The sequence below is a fragment of the Hetaerina americana genome, unplaced genomic scaffold (genome assembly GCF_022747635.1).
Source record: "Hetaerina americana unplaced genomic scaffold, ioHetAmer1.1.p SCAF_4, whole genome shotgun sequence".
NCBI classification, from domain to species: Eukaryota; Metazoa; Arthropoda; class Insecta; order Odonata; family Calopterygidae; genus Hetaerina; species Hetaerina americana.
In genome coordinates this window covers 62074764-62091900 of record NW_027286985.1, presented here as the reverse complement: position 1 = coordinate 62091900, position 17137 = coordinate 62074764, and positions in this window count along the sequence as shown.

Sequence of the window (17137 nt, the reverse complement as noted above, 5' to 3'; positions counted from 1 at the left end):
GTTTACATTGAAAAGGACAAATATATATGTATAATATACAAACAACAATTTCAGAGTGCAAGAAGCATTCGCATTGACCGGAATTCATACCCGGATTCCTGAATGTCCGGTCGAATGCTGTAGCCAGTTAAGCTATCGAGGCGTCCGATTACACATTGAAGGTATACACAAACATGCATACATACCCACATTCATCCTAGGGGCAGTCAAATTAAAACCGAGCACCCGCCATAACACAGTCTGCATGGAAGATAACAATACTTGATACGGTTCAGTACTACCATTGCTGCGGTAGATGAGCTGTAAAAACTGCATAGGGACAACTAATAGGCGCGCGCAGTTTTTGGGTCCGTGTTGTCCGTGAAGTCCGTGTTGGTGTGCGGACTGTTTGTTTTAGCAGGTGTTCGGAGGTCTTTACTCATATAGTAGGAGACCTTTTAACTCTCCCAATTTCCAAAAGAATTTTCAACCAGAAAAAAAGATGAACGAATAAGTTTGTGTAAAATCCATGGTAGTCGATCGCATTTCTGGTAGGATGAAATTAGCACACGTTAATGATTGGCATGTCTCCATAAAGTACCTTACTAGAATGACAGATGAAATATGTCAGTTTATCTTATACAATACATCAATACCATCTAACACTTTATCTTGGATTTGAATTAATTCGTGCTTGCCAAAGGAATGACACAAATGTAACTATCGCTAGTGCATGATCAAATAATTGTTTTGTCTTATTTTTGATGTATATAGTTTTCCCCATGCAAAGAAGGTCATCAATTTAATTATCTCTGCCTGTTCCGTACTTCACAAAGACTCTCGAAATACCTCTACAAATGAACATTGAATTTTTCAAACAAATATTGTTAATTCGATGTTATTCTTATAATATATGTTGAATTTATTAATGGATTAATTAAATGTTACCGTTAATTGAATATTCCTTCGTTACAAATCTTTTGCGATCAACCTATGTCATCCCGAAAATAAACGATTTTCATCACAATATTTTCCTTTTATAGATATGATCTTACCTTGCGTGTGTATAGTGCAATCTTTACCTTCAGAGGCATCACATTTTTTGCTTCAGACTTGGAATCCTGCGGTAATCTGCAATTGCAGAAAAAAGGAAGCTCGCAGGCGTTGATTAGTAAAGAGAGAAAAATTACTTTTGGTGGTTCTCGGTGCATGAAATGGGGTCACAAGTTGAATTAAGTGTGGAAAAATGCAAGCAATTCCCGCCAGAAGTAAAAATAAAATGACATCTGAATCGGGACGATGAAGTGATACCGTTTAGAGGTGATGAAGTATGTCGGGGAACGACTTCAAAAAACGCTGAGACTGGAAAATTGAATGAAAATTTGAGAGGAAACTGAAGCAGCTAGAATTAATCGCGTGCAATAGAGTTTCCCCCTGCATCCAAATCCTCCGAGATTAAACCCGTGTACGACGTAAGAGCACGTGTGAGTCACGTTCAGGGTTTTTGGAGAGGAAGAGTTCACTATTGAGTGGTAAATGGCTGCGGATAAATTCCTGGTGTCATCCCTAGTGGAAAGGGACCAGTTTTTACTGTGAAAAATCTCTTTTTTTCTAATGAAAATGTCTACGATATTCAAGGAGCTTGACATCCAACCTTCCTTTTATATTTTTAATCAGATTAAAATTTTGATTTCCAAAATGATGTTTCAATTTTTGCCCCTGGAGCTTTTATTTCGATTAGTTTCAGTGAGGATTTTCGAAATTTCCCCGGCCCACGTCTTTTTCATCACATTTAAAAATAATCTCTGCTACCCAAGAAGTTTGCTATTCCGGTGGCAATCAAACATGTAAGTGCATCCTGCTTATCTAAATACGAGGCCGTACTCTGTAATGCGTTCGCCAGGAGGCATTACCTACGGTTTATTAAAGCAGTTCTTGAACGATGATGTGTTTACGAAATATTGGAAGAGTATTCGTTTATATAAGTATATGTGTATATGCATTTACATGCATATATTAACAATTATATAAGCAAACATATTCAAACAGGAACAATCCGCCATATGATGAACAAATATTCATTCACATGGATATAGATAAACATAAAGAAAATAGATAGGAACACTCATAAAAGACAGACAGGAGTGGTGGGGAGGGCGGAGTCGAGGAGATCATAAGAAAAAAAATATTTCCTTGACCAGGGCTTAAACCGCGGATTTTTTTTTAATTCCCTTTAGATGCTCTAACCACTTGTGATCTGCTTGGTTCCACCTTCCCCACCTCTCCTGTGTCTCTCTTTTGCATATGCTCCTATCCCTTTTCCTTATATCTATATCTATGTAAATATATAACATATACATGCATACACACGCACATATATGTATATATATATATATGTGTATATATATACATACACATACAAGGTTAGTCACAGATGTGGTGATATTGTAAAAAATGTAGAAACACAAAATAAAGACTCTCAGGATTTTGGTTTTTGAGTATTTCATTTTCCCAACCATCTTTCTCAACGGAAGGAAAAAAGACATGAAGAATGTTCTCTTGAAAAAGAACCGTTTTCATATTTTTTCACCATTAAATATGGAAAATAATATTCAAATCGTGTTTATTCATTCATAGCAAATGTGCTTTCGTTTCAATATAATCTGCGTCAAATTTGTGCCTACTGCCTATGACGTTAAATATTCATACGTAAGCATGTCGAAATAATCAATTATTACTCATCAGCCCTTGAACAATAATCATGTTGCCTTCATAGCAATACAGTACCACGCGTGAGCGATTACGCTATTACACATAAGATTGAATGACCTTTTCCCACACTTGCCCTCGTTATCTTCAAGGGAGGCGACAAATCGTTCAAGTGTGGATTAAGCGGACCGAACAAAGGTGCCTCGGATCTGTCACCCGGCCCATCCCACGGAGGTTAAATTTTATCTTTCCTTTTTTTGTCAAAGATACTTATCGCCCTCCAAACCCCTTACGTCCGTTTACTGAATCGAGTCCGGCGTATTTATCAAAGTCAAACAAAATATGTCCAACTTAATCTATCGACCTCCATCTCTCGGGGGAGTCATCTCCACGTGGACGAGTATTTTTTTTTCTTCCCACGCTATTCCATCCCTTCTCTCCTTCACGCGATGGATGAAAAAAGCAATCAGCTTTTCTGGGCCGTCACTTTTTTTCGGACATCGTCGTTCAGGGGAGGGACATTGCAATTGAGAGGGAGAGGAGATGGCAAGATAGTGGGAAAGAGGCGGAGGATGGAAGAATGGTTAGGCGAGGAAAAGAATGGAATGGCGAAGGGCGTAAACAGCTTGGAAAGGAAAGCAAAGGATGAGGGGGTTATAGTGGGGTGGGGTAACAAAGGAGATGGATGGAACCTTATTACTCCCATAGAAAATGAGAGATCCTCGTGAGATAGGACCGCGAAAAACCTTGGATTATTATTCACGGAGGCGTGCGTGAGGGGTTTCCAAACGATAGGAAGGGTATTCTCACTTTCCTTCTCTTCTCCCGGGACCCCTTTCCCTCCTAGGGTCTTGGCCGAGGTTGAATTTTCTATCTTTTGTCGCGGGGCCTTTCTTTAGCTTTGACTCCTTTATTTTCGGGCCGCAGCGGCCGGGCCTCGGTGTTTACTCTTGCCGGAGTCTTTTTTTTTCGAAATGGACTCGCGAGTTTCCGCTCCCTCACTTCATTACCCCGGGGCTTCTTTTCGTCCCATCTCGGTCTTTTTTAATCAAATTCTTTAGTGGCGAGTTTCGTTTGTCTTTTTAAAAGTATTTTTCTTTCGTTTGGTGGCGCAGAGGATGGGAGGGGGAATGAGGTCTAGGGACACACGGTCGGATGTGAGATTAGAGTCGGGGTGAGTTTGTTGGTTGTTCTGTTTCCTTAACTTGTACTGGTAGGTTTGGCCCGCAGGTATTCCCAACTTTTCCATTTGTGCCGCATCCTACACTGCTTCCCTTCCCTTTTTCGCTTTTTTTATACTTCGGTTGACAATCATTTTTGTTAAATTCCACGTTTTCCTCCCCATATGTAACGTAGCTTACAAAAATATTAACTTATGGTAATTAAGAGCCTTGGACTTAGTTTTCATTGAATCTCCCTGGATTTTGCCGTTCAATATTGAATTAACCGTTTCTGACCTCAAATAATCATGATTCTTCATCTCCTCTCCTACTTGACCCACTTTAGGAGGTATAAAAATTCAACCTGCTCCACACATATGAACATATTAAATCATTTAAAGGAAGCAACGGACAGCTTGGATTATAAGTGTCTTCTGTTTCACAATGAAGATTTCCATATGACATTTAACTATATACACATGCATAATACCCCGCAAGGGCGTGTGGCGGGGGGTGTTAGGTCACCACACGTAACAAGGAACAATACTACATGCAAAATCAGCACTAACATGCAAGACTACCCCTACAGCGGCGTACACACTCATACAAAATTGTAATGGTTTGAGGCACCACTTTGTGGAAGCGATTCATATCGGAAAAGAAAATACTTTGTTTTTTGTGATGATACCTGACGATGACTATGTAAGCCGAAACCTAAGTTGTGCATAATAAGATATATGTGGAAGAGCAAAGTAATTTCTTTTCCAAAATTAAATTATGTATTAATTTGAAGTTACAAACGACAGATCAATAAAGGTTTCAGAAAAGAAACTGGTAGAAAATCGATCAAAATCTCACAAACCGATGCGGTAATTTGCTATTAACTTTAAAAGTTATTGCGATTAGATTATTTGGAGGCTAACCTGAAATCGATTCGGTCTTACGTCTGGAGAATACAAATACTTAAATTTCTAATGGGTAGGAAATAGCGAAAGGCTTAAAAATAGCGCATAAAAGGTTAATATCATAACATTCTATTTTAGGATTTATGCAATAATAATTTGTGCACAAAAAGAAGTTCCACACATGCCTGACAAGCTTATGAGCGACAAATTATCTTCGAAGAAATTAGAATAAAAACATGTTCTTCGAGGTATAAAAACAAGCAAAGCCTCAGGTATGGAAGAAGTTGCCACTGGAATACTTAAGGCTACAGCCAAAGACATCGCATCTTATTTAAAAAGAGATTTTTTCAAGCCCATACAAGAAGGTTCAACACCTCGCCACTCAAAGGCAGCTCACAAAACCAAACTCTACCAAGGCGGAGGCGGGAAAACTTTTGATAAGATCCCTCACGGGATATTGGGACATATAAGATAAATATACGTGTACAAAAGGTACATTACAATCTAAAAACTGCGTAATAGGTGTGTGGCAGAACTATTATGTCACCAGCCTTCAGTAACTAAACGCATTGTGTAACTAAAGTGTTTAGCTCAATGATTCGTAGATAGAATTATAGAACGTAGGGTTTTCGCCATTAAGGTTTTATTGTTGCGATCGTAAGTTATAATATTTTAATGAAATCGTACTTCAATCTAGTATGCTAAAGACGCTATCATAATACATCGCATCTTATTGAAATAGAGCTTTTCACAAGCCGATAGAAGAAGGATACCACTGAAAAGCTAGCTCACTTAACCTCTCGTTACAAAAGCAGTGATATGCAGGACCTCCAGGGCATAGTATTGATGCTACTCTATACTTACTAAAGAGATCTTTATTATAATCAACTAACCAGATAAAAGTTGTAAGAAATCTACTCACAATATCCCACTAGTCGCCATATGATTGTGCGAAAGGGGAGAGGTTCAGAGCACGCTATCTCAAATGTCCAAGTATTATTTCATAAATGTGTTTGAGTATATATTAGGTCATGTGCACAATTAACTTGTACACATTTATACATACCTATGTAAAGAATGCAATAACTTGCGAAATAATTACACATTAAAAAAATTGTTTCGATTTTGTTCTGCAAACATATCGCACGAGGGAAGAACGAGTGCTTGAATCTGTTGGTATTGCAGTCTCATATCTCTCTCATATTTTACTTCGCTGATGGAATCTATCCATACGATTGTACTATCTTGTACAACTTGGTGTCATTATAATTTCCTTGGCATCGCGAGACATCTCAGGTGTCCTATATTTCTCTAAATCGTTCTATCATCTTCATTAAATATGCTAGAATGCTTCATTAAGAAATCAGGCCCCTTCAAAGATGCCTGGCGTATACTTCTGATGTGCGTGCCCTTCGAAAGTTTTGATGTCAGTGTAGCCTAAGCTCATGTTAAGTAGCCTTGTGTGGCCATCTGGCCTTATTTTATTGGTATTTTCTGCAGTTTTGCGTACCTAATTAGTATACAAATGTATTACGCTTAAACAGCTCAGTTCTCTTATCTGTTTTTGTCATAATAGGCATATTTGAATTATTTCATGCACTTGTTGTTGACTAACAATTAAGACAAACTTAATGTTTGATGTTACATGCCTGGTGTTTAATTATCCCTTACCCCGCATCCCTTAGCGGTAACTTTCAGGATACTGTGTACATATCACACACAAGTATTTGACCTGTTTTAAGATGCTTCATTTTATTCCAAGTTAGAGTGGTGGGTAATGTTTTGGCTATTTCCATACTTTCATAGCAGTTTTTCTCTAACCGGAAAGAGCTTAATATCCATTTTTATAATCAATCTAAGGCTCATAGTGCTCGGAGCATATTTTACAATTATTATAGCTAATATAAAATAGCATTAGCATGCATGTGACCTCCCAAGGGATGAGGTAATAAATAAACTTTGAGGCTATTTTATCGGAGATATACATAAAAAATTAAAATCCACGTGAATAGCCGTAATTAAAGTTAACCATCAATGATTTTTACTCAGTTCACTTGTATTCACACAAGAACATTTTTACCTGCTCCATACATATACCTTTACGCTGCTCGATATTACTTGTTAGTTGCATGTCATTTTCACATGAAGTAAATTCTATTCAGTTTTTTTCTTTGAGCAAATACCCTGAAAATTCTCCCTACTCTTAATCCCCTCGCCAACGTCACAGTGCATGCACATTCCATTTTATTCTTTATTTTACATAGCATCAAATCAATTATAGTCTCCACAAAAGGTGTGTTGCAGGTCTGATTATTCCGGCAGATAACGCATCTATGGGATTGTTCAGATCATTATGCATTCAGATCATCCCTACTGTTATAGGATACGTGGATCGTGAAATGGTCCTTTCCGTCTTCGGAATGAGACATTGTTTAGTATACTATAGATCTTGCGAGACTGACTGACCCAAATGACCCTTTTCGTTCATAATATTTTGGTCTCGGGAGAAATTAACGTTCACGTGGATGTTATATTTCTAGATTTTAAAAAGGCATTCGACAAAGTCCCTCTTAAGAAGATGTGCCAAAAGTGTGGAAGCAACAGGATCAATAAATGTTTAATAGACTGGTGTAATAACTTTTTAACTGGCCGCAAGCAAATGGTCGTAATAGACGAGAGTATTATCCGACACAGAAAGCGTAACATCGGATGTCACACAAGGAAGTGTTATCGGTCCGGTATTGTTACTTTTATGTATTAATGACATTGGTTCTCAGGTTTCCAGGAAACATCGTCCATTTGCCGTGATGTATAGGGAAATATCCAGTCATGAAGATGGATTATCATTATCTGACAATCTAAATGAAATTCAAAAGTGGTGGTAGACATGGGAGCTAGAATAAAATTGAAATAAACGTGTTTCGATAAATTTTTAAAGGAAAATTATTTCACCAGAAAACACACTACAAAAGGAACCAACATAACACACGTAGAATTGGTGAAATACTTGGGTGTAACAAAAACAATGGATATGCCCTCGAGAAAACACATTTGTGGAATATCTAATAAAAATTTAGGATTAATAAAAGTAATGCTTGGAAATTGTAATGAAAGGGTTGAGGAACAGTTTTTTTTCGTGTTAGTTAGACCCCACCCTGAGTGTAGTGTAAGTCTATGGTATCGTCATGACTTAGGCTTAATGTTTGAACGAGATCGAGTGCAACGTAGAGCAGCTAGGTTTGTGAAAAGTTTTTTATGGACAAGGTAGTAGTGTCACGACACTTTTGGAAGAATTAGGATAAGAGTTACTATTTGACTTTAGGCTTCAATACAGATTAAATTTACTAAGCACATTTGAGGTAGGTTACTTCTCTGAGGATGTTAAGACATATTACTGGCTCCAACTTACTATGAAAGATCAGATCACCAACGTAAAATCAGGAAGATTTAATGTAGAACGGATAGATTTAAATTGTCTTTTTTTCTTCGTACTATTAGACATTAAAATACTATATATATGACAGCAGTCGTGTAGGAGATAATTACAATTGGCAGCGTATATATTTGTCGATATTATGCATGTTATTTTTTTATGTATCCATCTTTTTAACAGTTGTACATTATGATTTTAATATACGTATCCTCTTGTTGAATACTGTTTCATATACATACTTTCTTTCGTGTGATTTAGGTTTATCGATTCCATGATCAAACTAATGCTTGTGTAGAGTTAACATGATTTGGTTTTGCGTGTGGTTTTATTCTATTTTACGGGTGGTGACGAAACACCCCCGACACACGCCCCCGCGGTAGCTTGCAGCGTATCATGTAGATTCTGATGGAGATTGTTCCTAATTCCATTTCAATATTGAGTGGAAATAATGATTGCGAGTGAAAGGTTGTGAAATTGCAACGTCCGCTTGTTGCGTAGATTGTAACATCTTCCTCAAAGTTTATTAAATTTCTTAGGTGATTTGAATCCAGTAGGCGATATTTTGCCTGTCGGGATTTTGTAGAAAACAACCTACTGTCTTCATCGGTGGTTACTATTGGAAGAGATTACATATCCACCTTAATTGAATCCTTTTTGTTCTCTTCATCCCCAGGAGTCTGTAGGCAACGACTGGAGAACCTTTCAACTTCTAAATAAGTCTTCACTACCGACCGCGGCAGCTTAAAATGCCTCCGTGGACGTCTCTTAGGAGTAATCCATCCAGAATACTCAGACGTCTGTAGCCATGTGGTTGAGGAATTTGTCTCCTGGTTAGGGGTGGTGAGTGATTGATGCTAGGGATTTCCATATGGAACATGTTTTTTTTGACTCGGCAAAAAATGTCATGAACTGGCTATTCTCTGCACTTAATGTGGCTGAAAAACATCCTACGTCAGCAGTAAATTTTTTGGAATTAAGTAATGGTAAAAAATTGCGTTTCTGTGGTAAATATACGGATTAAAACTCCTGGGGATTACGGCATGTTACCATTCAGCGTAGACTCTTTTACAATCGATAATTTCTGGTGTACCAGAAAAGCATATTTAAAAACAATGAGCACATATTGTGAATATATCACCTCAGCACATAAAAATGGGTGTTTCCTTAATAATATGGAAGGAGTGAGAAGAGCAAAAAATCATTCATATTGCAATGGGGGTAATTCAGCTACCTGATAGCCCTTTTACAAATGTAATTTCATCTAACTTTCTGAAAAAAATGTGGACTCTTCGCACAGGGACGAATAATTTTATTTTTCCATCCTCTGTATAAGTGTGAATCTCATAACTAGAGGCGAAAGAAGCGTAGATTTTTGGAGGATTTACTGCCCGTTTCAGGTTTTAATTTAAAAGACATGGGGACCTTTGATCTCATCCCTTGATACTTCATACACCAGGGTCTCCATTTTAAGAATAACCTGTGGCTGAATTGACGAGTATGGAACCTAAGATAGGCGGCATAATATTAACACCTGCCCTACTGCTAAAATAATCTCGGTTAATGGTTGGCCAGATGGTGAAAACGGGAAGACATATATTTTCTGTGTATAAATATGCATGTGGGTGTGTTTGCATGTATATTTTTATATATATATTATATATATATATATATATATATATATATATATATATATATATTATATCTAAATATATACATACTTTATATTTATGCATATGTAAACATGTGTTTGTATGTGTGCATGTATTTATGCATGGTAATGTAAAAAGGTAAGGTTAGAAACGGAGAGTGCTGCAAGAAGATAGTGTGAAGAGAGATATCCTACGTCCGAATTGATGCACGACCCCTTTTCGCGGTCAGAAAAAGAACTATCGGATCCAGGCCATCGGATAAATGACACAGGCCTCTTTCCCTAAGTCATGCTGGAAGTCAGAGGATCCTTATCGCCGTTCCACATCCCTGTTCCTCTCTCGCTTCTCCCTCCCCAAACTTAAGTCTCCTATTCCTTCAGTCCTATCTGTTCTCCCCTCCCCCTCATCTAACCCCTGCCTTCTGTTCCTCAGCTCTCATCTTTCCCACGGGTGGTTCTATTTCCCGCCGACCTCCCTGAGCACTTTCCCTCCCTCCAACCCCCCAAACCTTCTTTCCCTCTCATCTCTTTTCCTTCCTCTCCCTTTCCCCTTTTCCCAGAAAACAAAACCCGTATCCCCGGACTCACTAATGCACTTCGGTTAACCGCATTTCAACCTTCCTAACTCTCCGCCGTCCTCCTGAACTCTCTCCCGCCATTCCCAACTCAATGACTTGATTACTGCCCTTTCTAGATTGGTATTTTTTTGTCGTGTGAACGAAATATTTTTCCATTGATTAGTTTTTTTTACATATTTGGTGAGTTCATTTCAAGGACCCGTTTTCAGCGTTTTTGAGTCTGAGCACTGTTGTATATTTTACAGCTGTATATTTTACGTTGCGTAGAACTTTGCGGGAGATCAAGCCTTTTGAGTCAAAATTCTACGTTTTTCCAAAATGATGTTTTGTTTGTAGGATCAACTAAGGAAGATCATAGAGTATTTGAATTAAAATACTTACAGAGGTTAACATTATTGTAGGATATCTCTAGTGTTCCATAACCAGGAAACCTTTTAATTTCTTCTCTACTTGAGTAACGTAGTCTTGACTTCAAAGAAAATTAATGACTGCTTTGCTTTATTCAACTAGAAAAACGGACAATCCTTTTTTAAAATGTCCTTTCTTTTAACATAGAGTCTTATAATATTCATTTCTAACAAGTATTTTAATATACCGTAATTCCCTTTCCCCTTCGTGTTCCATATCCTCCCTTATCATCTACCCTTCCCACCTGGTGCACGCACCCCCTGCCAAACACCTTTTTGGTGGATTGCGGGGTATTTATATTGATGCCGATGCCGATTATTTCACTGTGCTCTAATTTTATTGATGAATACTTCAGTAATTGTTTGCCCATCATATCAACTGTTCCATTGACTAGTTAATAAAGATCCCAAATTTAAAAATATACGGATTTTTGAGATAGCTGGATTCTGTCATTTTTGCCCGTTATGAGCTGGAGGCAATGCACAGATATCTAAATCAAAAATGCCTATTTAGGTATTCGAATGGGTGAAGACATATTAAGAATATATCTCGCTTAGGATATTGGTTTCATTCGGCATAATTTATACTTATGCCTTCTAGAATCACTTCGGATAGGTTATAATAATTTGTTATTCTTCATTATTCTAATTTAACTAACACATTAAAGTAAAGACTTGAGCACTTAAATTCAATAAGCGTAAGTATTTAAAGAGCCTGTGATATTTGATATTTCCTGTCTTAAAGTCATCTGCTCTTTGTACAATGGTTTAAAGATCTTTCGAATTAACATAAAGATCTCAATCATTAATTCCTTGAAGAATGATCTCTCACCGCTTTACTCTGTTAAATGTTTCAATTAATATTCGTCTGAGGGTTTTAACAATACCTCCATTGATTGCCTGCTCCGACTTGAATGTGAGTTGCCAGACTCCTTCTCACGAAAGATTCCCCCAATGTTTCGAAATAGGAATTAATATTAAAGTTTGGTAGTCTCCCGTTAACGAAGGCTTTGAATGGACGCTCGCATTACATCCCCAAATATTACTCAGCCTTGACCAAAACACAACTTGGCCCCACATTTCAATAAACAGTTCTTCAATTTCGTATGGCCACATTATTCCTCCGTTCGTTATAATTCCGTCCAGCCTTCCTATTCCTTTCCTCCCACTTCCTCGCTTGCCAAACGCTCTCCCTTTATCGCAGACTTTAGCATCACATTGCCAATCAAAATGCTTTGAATTCACCTTCCGTGTCTCATTTGGGTATCTCCCAAAAACCGTCTGCACTATCCAATTATGCCTAGTATCCATTATTATCCTCTTATTTTGGTTTTCTAATCCACCCATCTTACTTTTCCCGTCATTGTATACACCCAAATTTCAAAAGCTCAACTGCAATCTCTGCCGATTATTTTGCTTCAATGACTAACAGGATTCCGCCCTGTAATCAAACCACGATACAAATGAAGGCAAAAATAATGGCGAAAGCCAGAAGTTCATGAGATAAAGACTTAAGTTGTACATTGATTAAAGGACTGTGATTCGTATTGACGCCCATCCTGATAATAAATTTTTGATTAAAAACGTTATCAGTCTAGGTCATTTTCATTATAAAGATTGTGAGGATTTACAAAGTAACCACTTTCATTGCAATATTTAGAGTAAATTTCCAAAAGTTACACCCGAAACAACAAATTAAAAAAATTAACTCATCAGTGTTTGCAGTGATAGTGGTTTGCATAGACATTGACCGGAATCATTTTTTTGTTTTGATCATAAATTATGCAAGGAAAATCCTTGAATCCCTTGATCGGCCCATCTGCCTTTTGTGATCCTATTGGTTCGAACTGCCGATAAAACGAATGACCTTAACGTATTCTGTGGGGTCATAAGTTAAATCGACTGTCCCGTATCTTTCTAATAGCCTGAATATCGAATTATCCCTTCGTGCTCAGAGATACTGATTACCAAAAATTACCTACTCTTTTACCCGCATTACGCTCGCTTTTTCATTGCAGAAATTCTTTAGAAGCGTATGGACCCTTCTTTTTACCCGTTCTAAGTCCTTGATCAAGTCTTTCTTTGACAATTCCCAAATGCTCAATTCTGTCAATCAATGTTTTTGCCTTCCATACTATGTCTGAATTTAGATTCAAATTTTACCTTTAAATTTAAATTCAAAGTCCCGCTTTAACTATAATATTATTTCCTCGTTGGAATTCTTCAAGATATTGGAGTTACTAAATGATTATTCATAAAAAGAAGTTATTAATAAAAATAATCTTAATTAATCCCATTCTAAATTGTAAATTACGTGTTTTATTGCCCCCAAAATATTTCTTTAACTGCAGTGTATTAAATATCTAATGTATATGCCTTTCTGAGACCGAAATGACCGCTGCATTTCACATTACTCTTCATTTATTTATTTTCGTCTACGTTTGTGTCATGACACGATGAGTACCACTAATGTATTTAAAATATTACATACTGCACAGTAAACTGTGAAAATAGCCTTTTACTTTGTATTTTCTTTTTATCCTTCTCAATGTTCTTACATAAGAACCACGTTTGGAAGTTCTTTGGCAATCCGGCACGGGTTTACAACCCTTTTTCACGGGCGCGCGGGATCTCCTTCACCTCCATACTCTCATCTCCATTTTGAAGTTCGTTTGCTTTTATCTCCTTCCATTCCTCTTTTCCTTCGCCGTTGAAAAGTCGGTGGTATTTCTTCTGGAGGTCCTTACCGTAAGATTCTCCCTTGCGATCCCTTTTGAAGGTACCAAAAGAAGCCGAAAGGAGTCATCTGAGACGTCGAAACCAAATTTGAAGTAATGTTCTGTCGTTAAATTATTCATACCACGTTTGTGGTTACGTATGCTTTTATCATCTATCTCCCACTTCTACGTGCAGGGAGATGTTTTCGGAACAGCTACTGTGGGCACAAGATAGAGAACAGAGTGGATTGAAAATATTTCGAAGAGGTCTGATAGAAAATATTTTAGAAAACTGGAGAATAATAAAATTGAGACGGAGTTTTTTTAAACATTTGCCATCTTTCCCAGAACGTTCTGTTACCTGCGCGGATGCTAGCAACTAGTCTGAGCCGTAATTATCTGCTAAGAGTATATTTACGTATCTTGGATACCTAAAACAAAGTAGCCCAGCAGTGAACATGCTCGGATTTTTATTTAGTTCTTCATTATATCCATAAAGCTTTTAATTAATAATATAACTTCAATTATGATGTTCCTACCATCACTACAAGTTCTAGAACCTATTTGCTCACTTCATTCATAATTGACAAAAATTATTATTAAGACAGCTTAATATCTGATGAATAAATTGTCCATTATAATGGTACTAAGCTTCGGCAAGTGTTGTTGTTTATCACTTAAAGCTTTCAATTTGCTTCAGTTAAAATGTTTTTTGGATAAATATTTATTTTGTGCCTTAGTCTGTCAATTTTTACAAAATTTGGAGCCCTTTTCTCTGAATGGTAGTTCTAATGATTTTTGTATTTCCTAATACTTTTAGAAATAGATATAATGCCTTTTTTCTACCTGTTTTTTAGACATTTCACTACAATTAATAATCATCCAATGGTGTTTTTTGTACCTTAGATACGTTATGAAACTTAATAGAAGAGCTTAAATCGGGTTACTCCAAGTTCAAAACTCACATTAATGTCATTAATGTTTCTATCGTGTTATTCAAAGAAGCTGCCTACCATATTTTCAAATTGAAGACATGTTACTATAGCGAAAAACGTCAATAACGCGTCGAACTCATGCAAAATTTACATTTCCCTGAAATATTGACGCAGACTTCACGAAATGAGGGAACCTTCTTCCTTTACTATTTTGATAATTGCACTTTCTTCCTAAATCATTCGATACTAAGCAACTGTTTAACTGAGTTGTAATTTTATTTTAAAGAAGTAATTGTTTTTTGACTTGCGTAATTAGCAATTATTCCAATTACAAGTTAACTATGTGAATATAAGGAGGAGCGAAGGAAATATCGATCCCTGATTTTTCTCATATTTCCGTAATTTTCCAAACAGTCGCTGGCTTGTTTCCAAATCTCACGTCACAGGTGAATAATCGTGGCCATTTGGGCGTGGAAATGGGTCTCGGCGGAGCACAAGGAAAGAAAGTGGAAGCCACTAATGTATGGGGAAAACCAGTCTTCCTGCATTTAGAGCACAGAAAGAGTCTTTAAGGCTTGGCAATCAAGTCAATGGTACGGCAGTGTGTCTCACGTGGAAACTTTTTGGCTAGAGGGATTAGTTAATAATCAATGCATTTTGAATTACATATAGATCCCCATTTACAAATCATCAACTTTTCTCTCAAAACTACTTTTTCTAAGGATTTTCATACCGTAGCTTACTTTAAAAATTTTGATTTTACACAGGAGGTTAATTAATGTGTGCAGGGGAAATGTGTGACCTATAATGTAATTTTTAATTTTAGTTTAGCGGCTGTCTTGAGTTACAAAACTAGAAATGTAATTATTTATTATCACTGTTTACGTGTAATATGTACTATAAATAATAATAAGTATAACTTATACCTCTAAATTTCATAATTTTGGAAAATGTTTACATAATGTGCAATGAATGTAGAATTATAAACACTAAGTAAATTTTCATGAGTTATCAACGCGTTTATTATGTATAACTTTTGAATTTTAGTTTAGTCGGTGGGAAACCCGAGAGAACTTCCTGAATTTTGAATTTTAGTTTGATGTATTTATTTCTTTAAGCATCACTGTGGAATTACAAAATTAAGTCGTCACCGGTCAACTTTATCATGCGATGATTTCCCTTATTTAGAAAAATATAATAATTAAGAACAATTAATGACATCAGTTCTGACAGTTCACATATTTAATGTCATAATCATGGAATACTTAAATTATGTTATTTTTAACTCACGTGTATAGTTGAATTAAATTTAGGATATTCAGAACTAATTCCTGGATGTTACACCACTTTAACTCGCATGAGTTCACAAAATTGATTAGATATGTATTCCTCGCATAATTATTCAATTATAAAAAAATATTCAATTATTTCTACTGATTTTTGATAGAATTATACACATTTATGGGTCACATCACTAAACAAAGGTTTAGAGTGGCAAATAACCGTAATCTAAAGTTTCAGTCTCAGTGATGTCCTGAATAACTAACATAAAATCCAAAGGGTATGTTTTCCTTGGTTCTAGAATATTGTAGGAAACCGCATGTGGCAGGAAACAGGGAAGTTTCTCTGCTCTAATGGACGGGTGATATTTAACGGGTCGCGGTAGGTGTTCAGTTGCGGAGCGGTACCTTCAAAAGTCAAAATATAGACTTCCATTTGATTACTGTGTCAATGCTTATAAAACTTTGTGCCCAGCGTTCCTTTTGGTGTCATTTATCGATTTATATATGCAGTTTTATCGGAATCATTTGTGTTTTACTCATATTTGAAATGCACATGTCATCATTTTTTCAATAGCCTGACAAGGAGAAAAAATATTGGCAGGCGTGAAGGCCAGTATATTTGCTCTCCTTTGAGTGAAGTGTTTTGGGTAACTCTCTCTTAAGGGTATGAACAATGTACCATGTGGTATGCGCAAAGATAATTGTTCTCTTTTAAAGGTATTTCTTATTTCAAGTAGTTACCCTGTTTTGCCGTCTTCAATTCTTCTCGTTCGCTGCAGTCGTACTCTTCGTCATAACTCTGTCCACTTCTACTCTCCATCTTTTTCTAGGCCGTCTTGTTTCCCTCTTCCTTTTTGTGACCCTTCAATGAGTCCATCGCTATTTTTCCTTCTCCATTCCTCAAAAATTGCCGGCCCCGGTGGCGGCAGGGTAATGATTTTGCCTACCAATCCAGAGGTCGAGGGTTCTAGGCCCGGGTAGGTGGGTTTTCCTCCACCTAGGGTATAGTTATTTGTTCGTCTTTATTGTAACGTGTAAAGCATAGGTGGAAGACGTTATTTTTACGTCTCAATCTCGCCCAAATAAAGTCGTTATATAAATAAAACTTGTAAATGCTATTTATTCATATATACTCGTACTCTGCAAGCCACCACCAAAGTGTGTGTCAGGGGGTGAATACTCACCAGAATAATTTTACCCGAACATCACCCTACCGTGCTCAAACAATGTTATTATGATCCCCTATTGTTCTTGGAACAAATGACATCTTAAATCTACCTGCTCTACGTTTAATCGTTTTAATTTTATTTGCATGATCTTTCCTACCGTACTACGATGGGGGTAATAATACATTTTCAACCTTACTGCTAAAGAGACCTTCCA